The 16,994-nt window shown below is 52.8% G+C and overlaps 1 protein-coding gene across 7 annotated transcripts in view; it reads right to left on the bottom strand.

Annotated features, from left to right (window-relative positions):
- The window catches only part of ATOSB (atos homolog B), a 41,606-nt gene extending 25,139 nt beyond the window's left edge, over nucleotides 1-16,467 (bottom strand). The window contains exons 1-3 of one of the 7 annotated variants that reach the window (XM_064501218.1): nucleotides 16,379-16,467; nucleotides 10,465-10,550; nucleotides 1,903-2,000 (exon numbers count right to left, since the gene is read on the bottom strand). The gene's annotated coding sequence lies outside the window, so the exon portion shown is untranslated. The other 6 variants (XM_064501221.1, XM_064501215.1, XM_064501217.1 and 3 more) reach the window with 6 other exon arrangements.
- Nucleotides 16,468-16,994: the final 527 nt, after the last annotated feature.

Here is a 16,994-nt window from a genome sequence, read left to right as displayed (position 1 = left end):
CAAACGTCTGCTAACCCAGCCTGAAAGAGTTTTAAGGACTAAACTGCCTTTTCTGGTCAGTAACACAAATTCAAGCTTGCTAAAATTGGAAAGCGTGCTGTGTGGTTCACAGCTGGCGCTCACCCTTCCTGCAAGCTGGAAAACCCCATCGTCTTGGCAGCCCTGAGCAACCCCCCCCCCCCCCCCCCACTCCTCCCGCAGAGGGGAGGGAGGTGCTCACGTTGACTCAGCACATCCTGCAGCCTCCCTGCACAACCTGGGTGTGCTGGCCGGCTGGCTCGTGCCATCTAAGACTCAGGATGGAAACTCGACATGTCCTCTTTCCATCTTGCCGTGGGAAGGGAAACACAGGTTTCAGCCATCCATCCCCTCCCTCCTTCTTTTGCTGGCCCCTCTGCTGCTGTGCCCCACGGGGCAGCCTGTGCAGACAACATGAAGCAGAATGGCTAGGAAAGAGCTAGACCTGGGCTTTCCTGCTTAACTACACATGCAAAATCCAGTTTTGGCCTGGGCAGGTCATTTAGAAGCCAACTTCTCCCTTCTGTCAAAGCAAAGCATGCCTGCAGGCACCCAGGACTGCCTCCTCTTCTGCATTTTGGAGATGCCTCCCTTGAGGCATTGCCTTTTGCTCTCTGCTCACTGTAGCCTTTGCCTGCTCAGAGCAGGTCAGAGAGGCCCAAGCGCTGACTGCATTGGCAACACACATTCATGTGGGAGCAGCTGCAAGCATCTCCTCAGCTCACACTTCTTTGACATCTCTTACAAAATACCCGGCTGCCCCACTGCCAACCCACTGGTGAGACAGCCTCACTGTTCTTCCCCAGGGAGTGAAAGGCATCCTCCCTCCAGCAAGCAAAGGCTCTTTCTTCCTCCTTTTCTCCAACAGAGTTCCACAGCAGGATCCTTCCCACCAGGACTGCTTCCTCCATCTCACTGTCAGTCCTCTTCCTCCTCCAGGCCCAGGCTCCCGCTTTGTTTGCCCTTACCAATACAGCCATCTGTTCTTATCTCCTGATTAGCATTACCAGAATGTCCTGATGTGCCAGTGTGTCCTCTCTCAGCCTGCCCTGGCCAGCAAAACAATTTTGTGTTGCAGGAGGGAGATTCTCCACTACATTTGCCACAGCACTTGACAGATTCACTAACAGCCCCAACAGCAGGGACAGGAGTGGCACAGCTTAACCATTTTCACATCAGGGAGTAAGATATGGAGAAGTCCTATGACTCACCTGAAAACCTCTGGGCAGAAAGCCTGAACTAAGCATATGAATCTAGTCTCCTGGCTCTGAGCCTTATGCTCAAAACACTCCTGCATCTCAGGATCCCGTTCCAGTTTTCACTCTGGTCTTAAAGCTACCCATGAACTTGCCCCCCCCCCCCCTTTTTTTTTTTTTTGCATGTTTGAGCAAAGACTTGAAAGACTTGGATCCTCTGGTCCAGCTTTAAGAGCTGAGGACAAGTTTCTATGTACTGACCTCAGCTCGGCGCTGCGTTTTCACCACACACCTCCAAAAGTTCTTTGGGGCCTGGCCCATCAGATAAGATGCATTAAGACTTCCTGGAACCAGGTCCTAAGTGCAGCCTTTGCTCCTCAATTCTAGCTGTGCACAGCTAGCTCTAGCACCCACACCAGGGAAGCATCCTTTAAGATGTCTAGATTTCATGCAGTATCAAATCACTACCCACCTACCTTCCAGATAGAGGCGCTGATGATGAAGGCTTGTTCATGTAGTCTCCAGCTCAGACATTTCACTAATGTTAAAGTTACTGTTTCTCTACTGCATTTGTCATGATCACAACAAGGTTAAGAGTCCAAGGTTGTTGTCTGGTTCAGCAGGACCACTGAATGGGAAAGCAAAGCTCATGCTGCGGAATGATGCACAGCTACTGTGCACTGCTCACCTACAAATTTCCTGGCATCTCTCTTCAGCTTCAGGTCACTCAGTTGCTTGGTTCCATCTTCTTGGGGACTCCGTGGAGAACAGACCCTTTTGGTTCTCCTGGGAAAGCGAGTTCAGGTGGTATTTCCTATTATTACCATGTGAAGCACCACATTATGTTTCCCCCCAGCTCTATTTCCCAGAGCACAACCCATTAGATTAAATTCATTATCCCCTATCACTTTATAGCACAATCTTTTCATTTCTCTCTTAATACACATCTGAGACATATCAAGTTCCAGACAGGCTCACTCAAAAGGTAATTCTATGCTCTTTCCTTACAAAGATTTATAGAAGAAGTCATACGTCATCTTTTAGGTGCTTTTAAAGAAAAAAAGAACAAAAAAAAAAAAAAAAACCCACATCACTTGTCTTAGGGGTTCATTTCAAGACAGAATTTGACTTTTCTCTCCAGACCATCATTTTGGTTGCAGCTTTCTCAGGCTCTGGAGGGCAGCATTCTCACCACTGCTTGCACTGGTACAGCTCCATCAGCAAGCCAATGTTTGGAGCTGTGTTGTAGGGAAGCTTTCAAGGGCAAAATGCCTTTTCTTATCCAAAAGCAACCAGCAGATGAGTACAGGCATTTCCTGGCACACTGTTATTCCTTGCTTCAAGCCTCTGCTGCAAGACAGGCCTCTGATATCAGCCTTCCTACCGGAAGCATCACTGGGTTTTCTTCGGTTACTCTAGCAGGATGATATTGTAGAGAAACACAATTAAAGAGAGCTGTAATCTATAACAAATCATTCCTACTGAACTGCCAGGAAGAAAGCTGCAGAGGAGAAAGGGGAGAGCTATTCCAAATCCGAAGTCTGTTTCCTCAACAAATATGAGCCATGAAACAGCCCTTCAGCTACAGGAAACAGGCACAGCAGTAAGAGAAGCACTTTCAGGATGGCAGCCTGATGCCACAAATTCATGTGTTCTCCCTATGAAAACTTATTACATGGCCAGGACAGATAATGGCAAATCCCTTTAGATCCCAGATGGTAAGCCTAGGGGAGAGGTGGGCAGGCCAGCCCAAGACAAAAAGATGAAAATATGCTAGTTCCTCAAAAATTGTTAATATTTTTGGCTGTTGCATGCTCCTAGAAGATGAATCGGAAAAAAAGCTCAGACCTACTACTTGATGCCACAACTGCTTTCTTTTGCTGGCAGCCACAGAAGAGGGGGCCACAAGAAGTGAATTACTCTCTTGTCCACTATTGGTCCAGCTACACCAATCTCACCAGCGATGGAAACACTGGCATAGAAAGACGCAAATGATTGTGCTAACCTGTCTAAGTTTCTCTGCATAGCTACAGCATTGCTGATGGGCAGTAAGAAAACCCCGGTACAGACAGTCCAGATATGCTTTCCCCAAGTCCGAGCTGAGCAAAGAGTTGGCTCTTGTGAACTATTGTTTATGCATCTACCAGACAGGGATAGCTGCATAGCACCACTGGGCTCGACTACCTTCTCACAATTTAGGGAATGCAAGTAGAAACACCCACCAAGCCAAGGTTTCCTTCTGGGCTCAAGGACACATCTTTTCTCTACTGAAGTCCCCAGCACTGTTTCAACAGTGGCAACATTAAGGTTGCTGCTCATGTCTAGAAGGACATCAGACAATTTTTCAGAGTGATGCTGTTCAACATGGTGTCCCCATCTGACTATTAGCAGGCATGCATGTTCCAGATCGGCCTAGGAGATGGCAACAGCGAAGCGCAGCACGTAACCACACAGTACTTTCCGAACTTCGACAGAACAGCTCAGCCAGAAGGAAATCTCTCTTGGCTGCCTCTCCCTAAATGCTTATTCCAGCACTGCATGTCTAACTCCTCCCCAAATGGGTAGCTGAGAATGTGACCCCACCGCCTTTGGGCTTTTCTGTTCCTTTGTGCTGTGCTTAAAAATGTATAGTATGAGCAGGCAAAACAGAAAAAGAGGGAGCAGCACTCAAAAGATGACACAACTATAACTCATCAGGTCACTGCACTCAGGATTTCCAGTCTTAGACAAGGATCTTGGCATGGTAGGTGCTGTATAAACGCAAAAAAAACCCCAAACAAACACAAAAAAACCCACACTCTGTCCTAGAAGCCAGGAATCATTGCCCAAGCACACACATACTTCAGAGCCTTATCCACGAGGCTCTGCTACCACTCCATAGTACTTCACAGTACATCTTGGGGCCTCAGATTGAAGGAAGGATCAGAAACAACAGGCTGCGAAAATGGGGTCAGAAGGAACTACTGTTTGGCTCAATGAATTTTGGTCACACACTGCCATTATTGTGCCCATAATATTCTGTAATGCCAGTTCTAGCACCAAGTGCTGAAGGTCAAATTCATGAAGAGAAGTTCTTGAGCTGTCAATCTGAAATCGCCCTTAATACCAAGTATCAGTGTCTCAGCTTCCCCCACAGGAAGGGAGATTCAGTTGCCAGTTCAGAGCAAGCAAACTGTTCCCCTTCGTAAAAAACAGGGAGGTTCTTGGAAGTCTGAGGGAGGAAGGGCACAGCTATCTGTTGCGAGCAGCTTTCACTTAGGGTCTACGTTCCAGTTTCCACCTACCTGTTTGTCCTCCCTTGAGGACGCCGGGGTCTGGAGTCCAGGGGACATTTGACGAACAAGTCTAACTCATCTGGGAGCTCTAAGACATTTGGGACTGTAGCACTGGACAGAGTCGGGCAGTCTATACAGATCTTAAAATCACCCTAAATCTGATGCGGATACTATGGCAGACTGCAAAGAGTGGAACAGTTTTCATAGCCATTTCTGAGGCTTTGTATTCTGGTTCACAGAAGAAAGGAGGGCTCGCAGCTTAGGCACAGAACCATGACATCTGTGAATACAGGGCCGCTCAGGCAGTCCACAGACATGCATCCTTTCCCCTCCAGTTCTGCCTGAATGTCCTGGTCCCAGCTGAATTCTGACCACAGGCACCGTAACAGTGTGCACCACCCCACAACAGCCCCACACATCTGACCTGCACAAGTTCAGAGCATCCTCTGAAAGTGGGGCTGGGGACAGAGCGTTGTAGTTCACTGCGATTACTGACCTTCAAGAGGTGTAATGAGGGAGGTTTACAGCTCCCACACCGGTGCATGTTAAGATAAGCAAGTTCTGCTTGCTTCCAGCCAGTCCCTTCCCCCGGCTCTCACTCAAGGCTTTAGGCACTTTACAGAAGACAGATCAGGTCCCAATCACACTCACACTGTAGCCAGACTGGAGCTTGGCTTCCTGACTTATTCCCTCTGTGCAGCGAGCCGGACGATGCTCCCTGCTTCATTCAGTAACAGGACCAAGGCCCCCTGCCAGGGTCTGGGAAGGGGTATGCCTGTAGGCAGCTTCAGAAATATTTAACTCTTCCTTTACCTGCTCTAGGCGGGAGTCTCAGTGTCAAATCACACTGCTAATCAGAGTGTCTGCTTTCCATCAGCCTACAGATACCCTGGAGCAAGGCAAACAGGCTGCATGGGATGGACAGCACAGTACAGGGCCAGGCATCCTTGGGAGATGCAGAGATGGCTGGATCCACTGACACTGATTACCTGGGGATGAGCAAGGGCAGCAACATGACAAGCTATTCCCTGTGATTCAGTGAGAGGGCTTAGGAGAGTAGCTTCTTTCGGGCTGGGCCTGCTCTGCAACTCCAGGCTTCAAACAGAACAGGCCTACAAACAGGGGCTGCCTGCCCATCCCCCAGTGAGGGGCAAAAGAGGAGGAACTGGCCACCCATCCTGCGGCTGCTGCCCAGGAGCCTGGGGAGAATAGCTCCGGGGGGGGGGGGGGGGGGGGGGCCTGGATGTCAGGTTAGCATGCAAGGAGCCCAAAGGCATGGAGCCCAGGACACGACGGGGACAGGCTTGCCCGGATCCTGGCCACCCGGGATAAGTCGACGGCCACAGTCGCACTGCGCTGCGCATTGGCCCTGGCTGCTTGTCCGCCACAGCACAGGCTGGGGAAAGCGCGGCGCTGCTGCCAGCGGCAGGTTGCCATAGCAATCCCCCCAAGCATGTCCCGCTGCCTCCCTTCTTTGTCTCAGCTCCCCCCAGCTTCGCTGTCCCCTCCCCGCCGCCCCCGGTGCGGCACACCCTGTACACCACCTGCTCCAGGTACCCAAAAACCTCACCGGGCTCCCAAAAAGCTCCACATCACCCTGAGGAATACAGGGGGGTGGAGGTGGAAGTCCACCCCCACGAGCCACCATCCCTACCCCCTTCACAGGCAAGGCGCCTACTCCGGGCCCAGGTGCATCACACCCGACCTTGCCTGCTCCCAAGGTGCGATTTGGGAGCGCTGGGCAGCCAGACCAGGGGGCACAGAGGCTCCCCTAGCTGTTATCCCCCGGCTGTGTTGCGGCGGGGAGGATGCTCTGCCAGTCAGCATTACCATCTGTCAAGCCGAGCATTCCCGCACTGCCTACCCCATGTGGTGACACGCAGCCCCCTGCCCAGCCCAGACAGCCCTCTCACACCGTCACCAGCGGCACAGGAGGGCTTTCTGAATGTCAGAAAGCTCCATGCACCTCTTTCTACGTTGTGCCAGTAGCACATTTGAGGGATACAGAGATCCAAGACTCTTCTTGTTGCAGCCTAGCAGACATCCCTTAAGACAGTAAGTCTCTGGTCTCCAGTCCCAGCCCATTTCCACTTTACGCAGGTCTGTTCTTCTGCACTCAACTTTTCTGTGGCTTGAACTGGAGACAAGATCCTGCTTCAATTCCTGTCCTAAAAACTGTTGTAGACTGTTGCTATGTGCTGTTAAACAATTATCCAAACTAGCATGTAAGCAGAGTTCCTCTCTTTCTCTCCTTTCCCACAGGCGCATGAGATGCAAGGGAAAGACAAAAGACCCTGCTAAACTCGTTCAGGTGTGATACCTGCCAACATCTTTTACAGAATTAATTTAATGACTTCACAGAATGGATTAAAACAAACAAACAAACAAACAAAAACCTCCAAAAAGCTCAGCTTCCCTCCCCACTGCTGCTCCCTCCCTTGCCCTTCCCCAGATCCAGGAAGGCCCACCACAAATGGTTACATCATTTGAGCATTACAGCAGAAGCTAGCAAAGCCTCAGTCCTGATCCAGGGTGAGTCACTGGGCTCCGGAGACCATACAACTTCCTTCTGATACCATTAACCATGTCTTGGCCCAACTTTATTTTTAACCCATGTAAAACTGCAGAGCTATGTGCTGCCTCAACACGAAACTTAGCAAAGCTCAGCGCTAACCTCAGCTCAGCTGGGATACATGACAAAAATAACACGAGCAGGTGGAAACCAAAAAGCTCAGAGGGGCCAAAGTCTTGAGTAAATAAACAAGGGAGAGGCCAGAAGGCCTCACCCTGTGCTATGCTTGGTTGGAGAATGTCAGCGGCAGATGCCACGCTGCCATCCAGCCGTACAGAGAAGGCCAGAGTGGTGCTCTCATCTCTCTCGGTAGTGGTCTTGGGGTATTTCCACACCCAAAGGCTTTGTGGAGGACTGCATTCTCTGGTGGATGCACCCATCCAAGACAACAGGAACTGACTGCTGCAACAGGAGGGATGCTACACTCTTTGGCAGGCGAAGGCAGGGAAACTGGCAGTTTAGAGCCAGCTTCCCACTGTGCAATGCGTGGGCATCCACAAAAGCAAGGTCCAAAGGGAAAAGAGGGTGCTGGCACTAGGGCTAGAAAAAGGGGTCAGATATACATCTGATGAGGTGTCCAAGCAAAATCCTTTCCCTAAGTAACTGAGGAATCCAATTTTTTGGATATCCAATAATTCCTGAGACACTATGGCCCTGCAAAACCTCCACACACTAGGATGCAGGACTCTCACACAGCTCTTAGCAGGGAGCCGGCAGGATTGCACACAAATAGGAGCTCAGAGGGACACAGGCAATGCTCCGAGGCCTAAAATTAGCCCCAGCAGATGATCCTCTACTCCGTTCTTGGGAGCAGCGAGAACTGAACAAGGATTCAGCTGTCCCAACACTCCCAAGAACAAGATCTTTGAATGCCCAGCCTACCCGTAACAGAGATGCTAGGGCAAAGAGGGGATTCCTCACATAACTCCAGTGCCAATACCCACTAGAAACCCAGGGCCCTGTCTCTGAAGGGGGAGCAGCACTTCCTTGGGGTTTCCTGTGGAAGTAAGATCTAGCACTAGATCAGCTAGTAAGGCCAAGGGACAATGGTAACCAGAACATGCTAACAACAAACTGAACAGCGTCACGCTGACCACTTTCGGTTGAGGTCATAACCCCCTCTTTGCCGGGTCTATGCAGCTTGCAAGCAAGGGCATCATGCCCCATTCCTGACAAAGGTACCAAAAGTCTATCCAAAGGTCTGCAAAGTGTACTAGCTTCCAGATTACTGCCAGCTGCATTAAACTGAACTAGCAAGATTAATTCAGCCCAAGTATAAGCTCACTGCTGTCACCTGGGTTATGGCAGAGAGAAAAAGTTTCATGCTATGGCCAGGCAGTGGAAGAAGCAGCTGCATTACACATGTGGAAGAGTTGCTGTCCTTGGAGGTATCAAGCTATTTGGTCAGCAAGGGGAATAAAAGTGGATCCAATGTGGTGAGCTTTATGTTAAGATGCCACTTGTCCAAATGTAGGGGAGCCCTCAGAGGATATTGTGAGCTTGGTGGCCTGGGATCTGCAAATAACTCCAGCAGAACAGAGGCCACATCTTCCCTCTGGTCTTACTGCTTAATGTATCTCCTTTCCGTTGCTCAGAGAGACCTGGGATCCCAGCATGGAGCAGGTATTAGTGACTGCCATGCCTCAGCTGGATAAAGGGGCTGCTCTGCTGCTACTGCACTGTGCGATTGGGAGTCCGCATTGCACAGGGCAGAGGTGACATGGGTGAAGGACTTCTTTCTTCCCTCCTTTTAACTTCTCTGGTGAATCCATCCCTGCCTTGCTTGCTGTGGGTACCACTTCAGCATCAGGCTTTACTCTTTGGGAAACAGAAGGGAAAGGAAGGGATGAGGCCCAAACTCTAATTGAAAAAGTGTCTGGAGTGGTAGGGAGAGCAGGAGGCAGAGCGATGTAGCAGTGCACAGCCAGCACCTGTGCTGGCTGCGACAGACAGCAGAGTGCAAGGGTTTTGTGCAGAGGAGGCAGCTATGGTTAAAACATTGGAATTAGAGTTGCCTGAGTACACAAGTGTGTACATGGAAGGTAGGGCTCATCCACCATGTCCATGAGCAAGCAAGAACCTCACCCCTCTCACTGACAAATGGTCTGAAAAGCAATTTACGCCATGTCCCAGTACTACACTCTAGCTCTTTGCCTGAGACAGAAGAGAGCCCTTGGGCTACCTGAGGCTTTCTGAACTGAGCATGAGCCCACAAACAGCAAGTGCCCTGAAGCGGGAAGCCTGCCCCTCATTTTGGCAGGTATATCATTATCGCCCACACCAGTCACAGCTCAGACCATCCTAATCTCCAGACTGAACTTTAGCAGCAGTAAGACCTGGGCTTACAGGGATTTCCAGGCAAAAGAGCAAGCCACAAGGGAGTGAATGGCCCAGCAGAGAGCCCTGCATCCTGGCCCCAACTTCCTTGGCAGACACGTCAGAGGAATAACAACAGGGAAAAAGCAAGGAATTCTTGCCATTTGCTGGTCTTGCTCTCTGAACATATAGTCCAGTCATCTGTCCTAAATAGCTGCTTCCCTGTGCAACCTCTCCTGGCTGAACTGCACTTGATCTCTGAGGTAAGAGAAGGACTCAGTGTAGTTTCCCAAAGGTGAAGTACTACTGAAGGCTCTCTTCCCAATGAGAGCACGCTGTGCAGCCTGGGTGGGCACTACTGCATCTTCCCGCAGGCAGGCACGCAAGCATCCAGACACAGGGACAGGGCAGCAAGTCCACAGCCATCACAACCTGCTCCATTCAGGTCACTTCAGATCAGTGAGGGCCTGACCTTTAGATTCATTGGCAGTGGCAGTAGAAAGGCTACCAGCCCTCCTGAAACGCTTCACTGTCACTCTGAGCCTCATTCACCATGGCCAAGGGCCTGGCCTCCCTTCTAGAGCTACGAAATCCTGGCAAAAAGGCAGGCAGAGCTTGACTTGTTCTAATAGAAACCCAGGATCGCACCTGTCATGAACTCTAGGTGAAGTCTTAGCTCTGTTTTTTCAGGTGAAGGATAGTGAGCAGCAGAGACCAGCAGCTGGGAAATGCTCTTGTTCAATGTGCCAGAGCATGAAAGAACGGGTTCAGCAAGCAGCACAGACAACAAGTTCCCAAGGGCTTAAAACATACTGCCTTTAGGCTTCTTGACTGCACACAGGGTTCAACAGTCTTAACAGGACAGCTCATAGACATCCAGCCTCCCTTAGCCACACTGCCAGCGAGGCGGGAAGCAGGAGCATTCAGGAAGCCCAGGCTCTGCGAACACCTGGCTGTGGTGACACCGGCCCCACAGAGCTGACCCCAAGTATTGAGGAGAGGGAGGAGGAAAGGACGGTGTTCCCAGTGACCATCACACAGCCCTGGTGAAGGAAGGGAAGCAGGTAACGATCAGACTGGTTCTAACCTTGGTGCAGGTTGGAAAGGCAGCTCTCAGCTGTCGGCACCCACACTGTGGCCTGGGGATTGCTTGTTCCAGCTGTGCTGGGTTGCCTGGAAAGACAAGTGCACAGTGCAGAGATACAGGTTAAACGCAGCTGTGGAACAACCTGCCCGCACAAGGAGACCCTCTGAACACTAGACAGTCAGTAATTGCTCACATCCCAAGGCAGACAGGCTTGTGGCATGCACACCACAGAGACCCCGAGCACCCCAGCCCCTTAAGATACCACAGCATCTTTCACCAGTGCTAAGGCCATCCCTCCGGTTACAGTCCCCCCGCTTCTTCCACCTCGCCACCCCAATTTCTTGTGCGACTCCAGGTGAATGTATGATTCCCCCAAAGAGTCAGAGCTAGATCCCTGGAGAGGGTTGCTATGGTCACTGCCACTGTCCACATTCACTGAATTAAGTAGGAAGTAAAGGACTTCTTACACTCTTGGCTTTATTCTTCTCTGCCTTCCGCAGCTGTGCTTTGCTCTACCACATAAGGCTTTGCCTGTACTTTGGTGGGTGCACTGGCATATGGTTTAGCTGCTAGTGCAGACTCTGACTACGGCCTCCACAAGCTACCCACTAAATGAGACTGCAGGAACACAGAGCCACAGCAGAAAGGGCCAAACTTTGCTGACAACCTAAACAGACCGAGCCAAATTGAACACTGTAGTGTTTCCCAGGCTACAGCAAAGGGGGGAAACGACAACTGCTTAATAGAAATCTCCGTGAGGCCTGCCAGAACTGTCACAAAGACGTTTAAAACTCCTCCCCGGGTTCCCAGTGCTGTAATTATAGCCTACTGGAGATCACATTGTGTGGGAACTAGGCCCTTGTGCCCAGCAGGCCTTGAAAATCAGGAAGACAACAGCCTCCCCAAAACCATGTCTAACATTCCCCCCGCCGCAGGCACCATCAGCGAGAGCTGGTTAAGGGCTGTCCCCGCTCCCCAGACTGGCCTCTTGCATCGGGTACCACTCTGTGGCATGCAGGCGATCCGCAGCAACACCAGCAGCATAAGCCAGCTCCAACCAGGACAGTGGTAGCATGCAGAGCACTGCCGATCCCCCAGAAAGCACTGGCGTTGCCTCAGCCTTTACACCATCACGTGGAGCTGCACCCCGTACACAAGCTCACTGGTGGCGCATTGGTCCTTAAAACAGTAATGAGGGTACCCAGCAAGCTTCTGGTGAACGCTGTCTGCACCCACGCAGCTAGCAAGGCATTCTGCACCACTGCCCCAGGAGAAGATTCCACCTCGAAGCTGTAATAGCTGGGCCTGCTAGGCACCACAGCTGTGTTTTCAGAGCGCTTACAAGAAGAACAAGCCCCAGGATGCAGTGTGAGTGAGTGTGTGTGAGTCTATTAAAAAAAAACCCTCCACCAGTTCTCTGCTCTGCCATATCGCCTCTTAGGCAACGCTCTAAGCCTCAGCACCCCAGTGACAAGAATAGCTTTGGACACCACCGAAGTATTGCCACCCACATACTGCCCTGGCCCAGGAAGTGACGGCAATCCATCCATTAGGGACTGGTTGAAAACACTCCCCAGGAAGAATGCAATTACCCCAAATGGACTGAGGCCAGGAGATCTGGATTATCACTTCAGCTCTTGCATAAAAGGCTTTGGATCTTTGCTAACTTCCGATAACAAGAATCACAGGGTTGACATCAGCCTTGGCCTGGGACAAGGATTTATTACTAAAAGGCACTTCTGGCTGAATCACTAACCATACTTTTTATGGCACACAGGACTTCTTTGGAGGCTTCCCATCCAAGTATTGTTCTACCATTGTGCTGCTTCGCTAGGGGGGATGGGGGGAGGCCACAACACAGGCAAGTATGACTGCAAACCACTAGCCAGTCCTGAGAAAGCTCTCTGAAATGCAGAGCATGTGAGCTCAACTGCTGTTCATTCAGGATTCACAATCAGCTGAGAACACTAACAGAAACACGGGGAAATATATTCACTGGCAGCTAAGCATTCACAAGACAAAGCAAACGAGACTGTGAAAGAGAGGAGCAGAGGAAAGACAAAGATTTGCAAGGAAACTTCCCAGCTGAAGAAAATATTTTTTAAGCAAACTCCAAACTGAGAGATCAAGTTGAATTCTCAGGAGGTTACTGTCACCTGGCTCACTTGTGCGTGGTCACAAGCAAAACCAAAAAAGAAAGGCTAAGAGTCGGTCAAATAATGGGGCTTCAGGAAGCAGAAATGCCAGGTGCTGCAGACAGAAAGAATCAGAAACACAATCAAGCTCACACAACCCACTGGAGGAAGGGGGTCCCTCTTATGTGATGTGAGGTAGAGAGAAATCAGGCAAAATCCTCCCACAGAAGAATTGTACTGCCAAATAACCCACAATGACATCCTCCACAAGCCATCTGTTAATGTACAAATGACTCCCTTTGGGATTTCTCTCTTGTTGCCCTTCACACCTGTCCTGCATGAAACCTGACTCATTAATTCCTTCAGCTGTGATGTCTTCGATAAATTTGACTACAGTTATGTTGAAAGTACGCTGAGGGCATCATTTTTCTAACCAGCATGGCTTCTTATTTTCTCTTCCACATCTGTCCCATCCTTAACGACTATAAACAGTGTGTCTTCTTATTCTGTATCCAGAGAGCATCCTGGTTCTCTAGGCACTGTGGATTTCCACAAAGTAAATTACGGTGTCTACCAAATCTAGCACTACAGGGAACAAGCACAGGCAGGGTCAGAGCACTAAGTGCAGTTAAAGGACTGGGGAAGACTCTGGAGTCAAGGAACATCGACTTTCAAGAGTCTGACTAATAACCATCCCCTTGAACCATCCTCTAAGACTCGGCAGCAGTATGACAACCCTAAAAGGAGAATAGGTCTTGGTGTTTCTGCACAGTCTGACTGAGAAGCAGAGAACAGAGATATGCCAGGAGTAAAAGCTGGTACAAGACAAAGAGGAGGAAGGCGAGCAGCGCAGATGTACTTCCCTGCCCTCAAAGGTCAGCAGAACTCGGGCGGGGGGGGGGAGTTTTCTCTCCTCCTGCTCTGCCTGCCCAGAAGGAACAAGACCTGAAGCTGCCAAGAGAACACAGTCTGCAAAAGCTCATCACCATGTCAGGAGTATATAGGGCCTGGGCACTTGGATCTGCCTGCTAAGGAGGCTACCAGGAATGAAGCAAGAACCCTAACAGTGAAATTAAAATCACCCATTATCCCCTGAAGTCCACCTCTGCAGGAAGGACAGAGGTGAAAAATAGAATATAGAGAGCTCCTCCACCCAGTTTGCTGAAAAGAGCAAGCCATGCCTCAGACAGCAGGATCCGAAAGTCAGTACAGAGTAATCGCCACCAGCCTTCCCTTCCAGCAGCAGTAAGAAACCTCCCTCATGCAGGGGAACAGAAATCAGCTGCATCAGTAGCAGTGCTGAAACACAGTCCCAGCCCTGCCCCACTTGCAGAACAGACACAGACAGAGCAGGCACCAGGGAGCAGCCTCAGCCAACAAGTGCAGCTTCCCAAGAACAGCCAGCCCCACAACTGGGACAATGACCAGAGGGCTCTGCCAGCCCCACACGTCCTGGCCACCCCAGGGCCCACAGGAAGGGATGTGCTCAGAGCCCATGAGAGTCAGTAGCAACCTGCCAGGAGGTCACGGGAGCAGTTGCAGAGGAAGCAAAAGCAGGTGCTCTGTTTCCTCTGCAAAAGACACTGGGGCGACAACATGACATCTCACCCCGAGGCAAACTTTGTAGTATCGAGACACTGTCCCCAAGGACAAAGTATAACTCTCTTCCCACCCAGCTCTCATTTCTGCCTTACCCTCAGCACAGATAAAACTGCCAGGAGGCTGCAGATCCCAGCGTGCAGCATTGCCCAAACTGGCTGCTCAGCTGTGAAGAGAGCTGCATGCTGGGACATGTAGTCCCCAGCTAGGCCCTCTATCTCACTTGTGCCAGGACCCCCTCTATATACATTACTGCTACTCTGCAAGCTGAAATGAAATAAGAAGGCAGTGAGGCTTTACATGATGATGTAGTTCTCCAAATCACAAAGTCTTTTCTAAAGCAGCACTCAACGAAAAGCAACTCCGGTACTGTCAGATTTGGCATTTTCTCTCCAGTTTCACCTCCCACAACTTGTTTACCTTCCTCAGATATTACCAAGTTTGCTCAGACTCTTCTTCATGTCAGGATTCAATGATGCTACACTAACCACAAGGTCGAGCTGCCCCTCTTCGCTAAGGCTACCGAAAACAATTTAGGCAGAGAAGCAGATCTTTGCTTGTATGATGCTTTTCACAAAGGCACTGAATGGAAGCTACTTTTAAAGTATCCTAAAAAGCAGCATGGCATTCCCAAACCATACACTGCACGCTTTCCACAGCAGCGGGAAACTCTACACTCCTCTTAAAAAAGAAAAAAAAAAGTCTGGAAATCCCTGCGATAATGCGATGCCCCCCCCATACACGTCACCATAGTGGTTATGTCCACAGGTGGTTTGTGAGCAAGCACACCACAACTCCAGCTCCCAACACGCAGACATCACATGTGTCTCTCCTAATGAGCAGCAGCTCTGGTAAGGCCTTCCAAACGTAACATTTGGGATTTCCAAGAGTACACTGTGCACCACCCCTGTGATTTCTGCAGAAACTGAGTACCTCAACCACAGAGACATGTTTTGAAAAGCTCAGGTCCCTAGTTGCTCCTTTTACGTGAGTAAATGTCCTCCCAAACTGCCCTTCCGCCTGTGCCTCCTGTCACCAGAGGGCAGCAGGCCTCTCACCACGGATGCTGGGGATTCACATCCGCTCCAGCGCTGTTTTAGCAGCCCCACGCCGAAGGATGTGATTTATCCACAGGGCAGGTGCAGGCCAAGTGGGCGCTGGACAGGCTGCGCCGCCTGCTCCCCGGCTCGGCGCGCTGCGTGGCAGGGGCGCAGCACGGCACGGCCGCTCTAGGAGCCCGGCACAGCCCCCCAGGGACCGGTCCCTGTGGCACGGGCAGTCCGAGGGGGACAAGAGCAGCTAGTTGCTCCCAGCTGGGGCTGCGTTTGAGCTGGTGCCCTAGAGGAGGAAGAGGAGGAGGAAGAGGAAGAGGCCCCATCCTGTCCGCAGTGCCGTGGGCAGCATGTCCGTCCCCACGTCACGGCGGGGAGGAGGTGGCCCCGGCGGGTGATACCTGGAGACGGCACAGCTCACCTGAGCTAGCCCAGCTCGTATCTGCAGCCCTGGCACAGGGGCCAGAGCTGCCACGGGGCCTTCGGGGGTGCCAGGGAGGAGGGTGCCAGGGTGGGGGGGTCCAGCCCCCCCCCCCAAGTAGAGCCTGCTCCACCCCAGCCGCAGCACCCCCTCCCTGAGCAGAAGCCCTGTTCACAGCCCCCCACTTCTACAGTGCCCCCCCAACCCCTCTCTACTAAGGCACCGCTGCCACAGCCCCCTCCTCATGTCACAGCCCCCCCCCGGGTCACAGCAACGCCCCAGCAGAAGCCCTGGTCACAGGCTCCCTGCCACGGTCCCCTGCTCACAGCCCCCCCCCGGACCCAGCCCCCCCTCCAGTCACAGCACCTCCTGGCACAGCCCCCCCCCCCCCCCAGGTCAGAGCCCTCCCTGTGCTGCAGCCCCCCCACCCCACCACTCCCCGGCCACAGCCCCCCCATCCCTGTCATGGCCCTCCCGGTTCTCCCCGGCCACGGCCCCCCAGCCCCGGTCATGCCCCCCCCCCCCCCCCCCAGTCCCGGCCCCCCATCCCGCCACGGCCCCCCCAGCCCGGTCCGGGCCCCCCAACAGCCCCCGAACCTTCTGGAAGAGGGGGGGCGGCGGGGACGGGGCGCATTAACCCCTTCGGCGCCGTCCCCGCGGCCCCGGCCCCGCCTCCCCGCCCCTCCCCCGCCGCGGCCGGCACCCACCAGCGCCCCCCTCCGCCGCCGCCACCGCCTCGGCCCCGACTGCTGCGCGACTCCGGCCGCTCCTTCCGGGTGCCCGCGGGGCCACGCCCCCTGTGCCCGCCCCCTCACCGCTGATTGGCGCGCTGGGCGGGGCACGGCGCGGGGCGAGGCGAGCCGTGGGACCGCGCGGCCAATGGGCAGGAGGGGGGGTGGTGACGCGAGGCGGAGGGCCCCGCCCCCTGCCCGCCCCCTCCACGTGCGAGTCTGTGATGACAGCGGGGAAGGGGCGGTCTCACGCAAAGCGGCTCCCCATTGGCCGCCGCCGGAGGGGGCGGGGCCAGCCTCAGCGGCCGGGGGGCTGCCGTAGCCGTGACCCTTCACCTCTGACCCGCAGCTGCCCCCCCCCCCCGGTTATGGCCCCCCGGCCCCATGGACGCGGGGCACCCGGCCCCACGGACAGGGGACCCCTGGCTCCGTGGGCACAGCCCCTGCCCCACGGACACAGGAGCCCTGGCCCCACCGAGACGCCTCCCCCCAGCCCCACAGACACAGGCCCCCAGCCCCATGGACACACCCCTCCAGCCCCACTGGCATGGCTCCCCCGGCCCCATGGATACATGACCCTGGCCCCATGGAT

This window comes from Dromaius novaehollandiae, chromosome Z (genome assembly GCF_036370855.1).
Source record: "Dromaius novaehollandiae isolate bDroNov1 chromosome Z, bDroNov1.hap1, whole genome shotgun sequence".
Classification (NCBI taxonomy): Eukaryota; Metazoa; Chordata; class Aves; order Casuariiformes; family Dromaiidae; genus Dromaius; species Dromaius novaehollandiae.
This window is presented reverse-complemented; position numbering and strand designations above follow the sequence as displayed.